This window comes from Microcaecilia unicolor, unplaced genomic scaffold, assembly GCF_901765095.1.
Source record: "Microcaecilia unicolor unplaced genomic scaffold, aMicUni1.1, whole genome shotgun sequence".
NCBI classification, from domain to species: domain Eukaryota; kingdom Metazoa; phylum Chordata; class Amphibia; order Gymnophiona; family Siphonopidae; genus Microcaecilia; species Microcaecilia unicolor.
Genome location: NW_021963394.1, coordinates 98,729 through 104,289, shown reverse-complemented (window position 1 = coordinate 104,289; position 5,561 = coordinate 98,729). Strand labels below are relative to the sequence as shown.

At 45.3% G+C, this 5,561-nt stretch overlaps 1 pseudogene; it reads right to left on the bottom strand.

Moving 5' to 3' along the window:
- Nucleotides 1-2,812: 2,812 nt before the first annotated feature.
- Nucleotides 2,813-4,469, bottom strand: LOC115459277 (annotated as a pseudogene).
- Between the last annotated feature and the right edge of the window lie 1,092 nt (nucleotides 4,470-5,561).

The following is a 5,561-nucleotide window of genomic DNA, read 5'->3' as shown; positions in this document are numbered from 1 at the left end:
TTTCCTTCTAACTGAAGCCTTTATTGCACTCAGTACATGTAAATGGATTCACGCCTATGTGGTTTCTCTGGCATTCTTGAGGTGAACCTTCTGACTGGAGTTTTTACTACACTCAGAGGAGGTAAATGGTTTCATACCAGTGTGGATTCTCCAGTGTCTTGTGAGTGTTCCCATTTAGCTAAGCACATGCAAATGGCTTGTCTGGATTCTCTGGTGAATTATCATGTATTTCTTCAACCTGAAACTTTTGCCAGTCAGTGCATAGAAATGGTTTGGTTCCCGAATGATGCATTGTGAGTGTTTCCTTGTCAATGAAGCTTTTGCCATACTCAGTACACAGATATGATTTTATTCCTGAATGGATTCTCTGGTGTTGTGAGGCTTGTCTTATGACAGAAGCTTTATTACACTCAGTACAGCTAAATGGTTTTCATTCCTATCTGGATTCTCCAGTGTCATCTGAGTGTTCTCTTCTCGGTGAAGCTTTTATCACACTCAGTACTTGTAAATGGTTACACTCTCAAGCAGAGCTTTTTTTGTAGAAAAAAAAGTGCCGGTACTCATTATGGGCGGGGTCACCACATATGGCTCCACCCCTATGATAGCCACACCCACATTGGCCACACCCTTATAGCAGCCATGGCACATATAAACAGACATCATTGAAAATATACTAGTATAGGAGAAAAAAAATAACATGATTTTTTTCATTATAAAAAATTTCTGTAAGCTGTTACAGCTCCAAGTATACCCAGTGCAAAATAAGACAGCAGATGTAAACACTAAAATGAAAATAAAATGATTTTTTCTACCTTTGTTGTCTGGTGACTTTGTTTTTCTATCCATAGTGGTCCTAGCCTCTGATTCTCCTGCTCTCTATCTGTTCTTTTAACTCTGTTTCCAGGGCTTCCTTTCCATTTATTTTTCCTTCCTCTTCTTTATTTCTTGCCCTACATCCATAAGTAAAAGGATCCTCCTCTGCAGAATTGACTGGAGGAGGTACAACGTGGATCCAGCTTTTTGCCTATTTTCTCCATCCATGTGCAGTTTTCTCCTCTCTTTCCTTTCCCTCATCTCCATCCATGTGCATCTTCTTTTTCTTTCCTCCGCTCCATCCATGTCCAGCATTTCTCCTCTCTCTTCCCTCCCCTGTATATAAAGAAATAATTCTCTCTCCCCTCTCCTCCATCAAGTACATTTCTCCTCTCTCCCCGGCAACCCCTCCATCCATCCATGTCCAGCAATTCTCCTCTATCTCCTGCTCTCTTCTCCATCCATGTCCAGCATGTCTCCTCTCTCCCTGCCCTCCCTCCCATGTCCAGCGATTCTTCTCTATCTCCTGCTCTCTTCTCCATCCATGTCCAACATGTCTCCTCTCTCCCCTGCCCTCCCATGTCCAGCGATTCTTCTCTGCCCCCTGCCCTCTCCTCCCATCCATGTCCAGCGATTCTTCTCTGCCCCCCGTCCTCCCCTGCCATCGATGTCCAGTGATATCCTGTCTCCCCTGCCCTCCGCTTCCATCCATGTCCAGTATGTTCCCTCCTTCCCCTGCCCTCCCCTCCCATCCATGTCCAGCGATTCTTCTCTGCCCCCTGTCCTCTCCTGCCATCCACGTCCAGCGATTCTTCTCTGCCCGTCCTCTCCTGCTATCCATGTCCAGCAATTCTTCTCTGCCCCCTGTCCTCCCCTGCCATCCATGCCCACTGATTATACTCTCTCCCCTCCCCTCCATGTCCAGCAATTTTCTCTTCCCTGCCCTCCCCTCCTTCTCCAGCCCCAGCATCAGACCCTTCGCCACAGATCAGCCCCAAAGCTCAGCATCTGTCCTTGGTCCCTTTTTCTCCAGCCACAGAGTCAGACTCTTCTCCCTAAATCAGCTCCCTTCTCCCAGCCCCAGCAAAATATCCTTCTCTCTCCTCAACCCCTAGCCCAGCATGTGCCCTGTTCTCCCATCCCCAGGGTCTGCCATTCATCCAGCCCCCACATCAGACCTTCTCCCCACCTGACGTCGAGATCCAGCGCCCCTGCCCCAGCTGCCCACCCTCTTGGCTTCCCGACAGCCCTGCTGCTTTCCGGTCCAAACCTCTCCCCCCCCTCCGCAACGCGTTTCAATCTTTTATTTATTTTTTTACATGCAGTCACAGCGCCAGCATTGCTGAGAGGACCAGGCTCGCCTCCTCCTGCCTTCCTTCCCTTCGCTGTTCGCTGCCTCTCAGTGTCCCGCCTTCCTGTGACGTGTTTTCTGTTTCTGCGAAGGCGGGACACTGAGAGGCAGCGAACAGCAAAGGGAAGGAAGGCAGGAGGAGGCGAGCCTGGTCCTCTCAGCAATGCCGGCGCTCTGTCTGCACGTAAAAAAAATAAATAAAAGATTGAAACGCATCGCGGAGTGGGGGGGGGGGGGAGAGGTTTGGACCGGAAAGCAGCAGGGCTGTCGGGAAGCCAAGAGGGCAGGCAGCTGGGGCAGGGGAACTGGATCTCGACGGGCAGCAAGAACGGATAGCAAGCGGCAGGCATGGATTGCAGGTCTGGGAACCCTAGGAAAAAAAGGTGCCGGTACGCCATACCGGTGCGTACCGGCACAAAAAAAGCACTGCTCTCAAGTGAATTCTCTGGTGACTTGTCAGTTCTACCTTCTCAATGAAACTTTTATCACAGTCAGCACATATAAATGGCTTCACACCAGTGTAGATTCTCTGGTGTATTGTGAGTCTTGACTTCCGACTGAAGCTTTTATTACACTCAGTACAATTAAATGGTTTCATTCCTGTGAGAATTCTCTGGTGTATTGTGAGGCTTGATTCTGACTGAAGCTTTTATTACACTCAGTACAGTTAAAGGGTTTGATTCCTGTGTGGATTCTCTGGTGTATTGTGAGGGTTGCCTACTGACTGAAGCTTTTCTTACACTCAGTACAGTTAAAGGGTTTCATTCCTGTGTGGATTCTCTGGTGTGTTGTCAGGGTTGTCTTCCGCCAGAAGCTTTTCTTACACTCAGTACAGTTAAAGGGTTTCATTCCTGTGTGGATGCTCTGGTGTATTGTGAGGGTTGCCTTCTGACTGAAGCTTTATGACACTCAGTACAGTTAAAGGGTTTGATTCCTGTGTGGATTCTCTGGTGTGTTGTCAGGGTTGTCTTCTGACTGAAGCTTTTATTACACTCAGTACAGTTAAAGGGTTTCATTCCTGTGTGGATGCTCTGGTGTTTTGTGAGGGTTGCCTTCTGACTGAAGCTTTTATGACACTCAGTACAGTTAAAGGGTTTCATTCCTGTGTGGATTCTCTGGTGTCTTGTGAGGGTTGCCTTCTGACTGAAGCTTTTATGACACTCAGTACAGTTAAAGGGTTTCATTCCTATGTGGATTTTCTGGTGTGTTGTCAGGTTTGTCTTCCGACTGAAGCATTTATTACACTCAATACAGTTAAAGGGTTTCATTCCTGTGTGGATGCTCTGGGTCTTGTGAGGGTTGCCTTCTGACTGAAGCTTTTATGACACTCAGTACAGTTAAATGGTTGCATTCCTGTGTGGATTCTCTGGTGTGTTGTCAGGTTTGTCTTCCAAGTGAAGCTTCTATTACACTCAGTACAGTTAAAGGGTTTCATTCCTGTGTGGATTCTCTGGTGTGTTGTCAGGTTTGTCTTTCGACTGAAGCTTTTATTACACTCAGTACAGTTAAAGGGTTTCATTCCAGTGTGGATGCTCTGGTGTATTGTGAGGGGTGTTTTATGAGTGAAGCTTTTATTACACTCAGTACAGTTAAAGGGTTTCAGTCCTCTGTGGATTCTCTGGTGTATTGTGAGGGTTGCCTTGTGACTGAAGCTTTTATTACACTCAGTACAGTGAAAGGGTTTCATTCCTGTGTGGATTCTCTGGTGTATTCTGAGGGTTGCCTTCTGACTGAAGCTTTTCTGACACTCAGTACAGTTAAAGGGTTTCATTCCTGTGTGGATGCTCTGGTGTATTGTGAGGGTTGCCTTCTGACTGAAGCTTTTATGACACTCAGTACAGTTAAAGGGTTTCATTCCTGTGTGGATGCTCTGGTGTCTTGTGAGGGTTGCCTTCACACTGAAGCTTTTATGACACTCAGTACAGTTAAAGGGTTTCATTCCTGTGTGGATTCTCTGGTGTATTGTCAGGTTTGTCTTCCACCAGAAGCTTTTCTTACACTCAGTACAGTTAAAGGGTTTCATTCCTGTGTGGATTCTCTGGTGTGTTGTCAGGTTTGTCTTTCGACTGAAGCTTTTATTACACTCAGTACAGTTAAAGGGTTTCATTCCAGTGTGGATGCTCTGGTGTATTGTGAGGGTTGCCTTCTGCCTGAAGCTTTTAATACACTCAGTGCAGTGAAAAGGTTTCTGTCCCGTGTGGATTCTACAGTGCCTTTGGAATGTTCCCCTCTCAGTGAAATGTTTTTCATACTCAGGACATGCAAAAGGCTTCACTCTTGTGTGGCTTCTCTGGTGCATCAACATGTTATTCTTCAACCTAAAGCTTTTGCCACAGTCAGGGCATAGAAATCGTTTTAATCCTGCATGGATTCTCTGGTGGATGGTGAGTTTCCCTGTAGCAGTGAAACTTTTGTCACAATCAGGATACGAAGATAATCTCGCATCAGTGTTGTTTTCTGATGTTTTGTAATGTTTTCTCCTTTGGTAAAGCTATTCCCATATTCGTTACTTGTATACACCAGCTCTTCCTCCCTACTGAAATCCTTCTCACACTCAGATGTTTTAAGTGTCTCTTTTATGCACTTTTTCTGTTGTCCTTTTAGTTCTCTCTTTTGACAGACATTTTTCCCATAGTTAATACATGTAGATGGTCCATTTTCAGTATCAGATCTAGGATGTGATTTCGGAGTTAAATGATTGCTGAGGAATATCTCACAAATATCACATAAACACCTTTGATCTCTCATCTGGTTTGTCTGCATTTCCCCTGTCTGCGTGATATTACTGGTACTGTTTTCACATACAGCTGAACCTCCTGTTGAATGTTTTTGTTTATTTTGATATTTTCCCTTTTCTCCCAGTCAGAACAGGAAGGAGTCTCCTCTTTATCTCTTTCTGATAACATCTTTTCTCCTTTAGACTTCTCAGTGAGCTTCCAGTCATGTGTCTTTGTATTACTGTTTCTGGGATAATCTTTTTCTAAAAAATATAAAAATATATAAAGAGCATTGTAGAATATTGTAGGAGAACAATTTAACTAGTTCAGTAGTACAATAACCCTTCATAAATGTGCCCCCCCCCCCCCCCCCCCCCCGCTGCTGATCATTACCAGAGATGCAGGTAGAATATATGATCATATTCAAGTTGATATTTCTTTTTGTAATATCTTTATTAGAACCACACACACAATGGCAAGAACAATAATATCTGTAAGAAGAGATATAACAGTATGGCATGGTAATTTTTCAAGTTTCATCCCCCCCACCACCCTCCCCCACACACACACTCACTGCAAGAGATCAGACCGCACATGTTGTTTCTTCACGGCAGTCTGATCCGCAATAATAACAGACCAGCGAGAGTCAGGATGGTGGCACGCTTTCTTCGCGGCTGAAA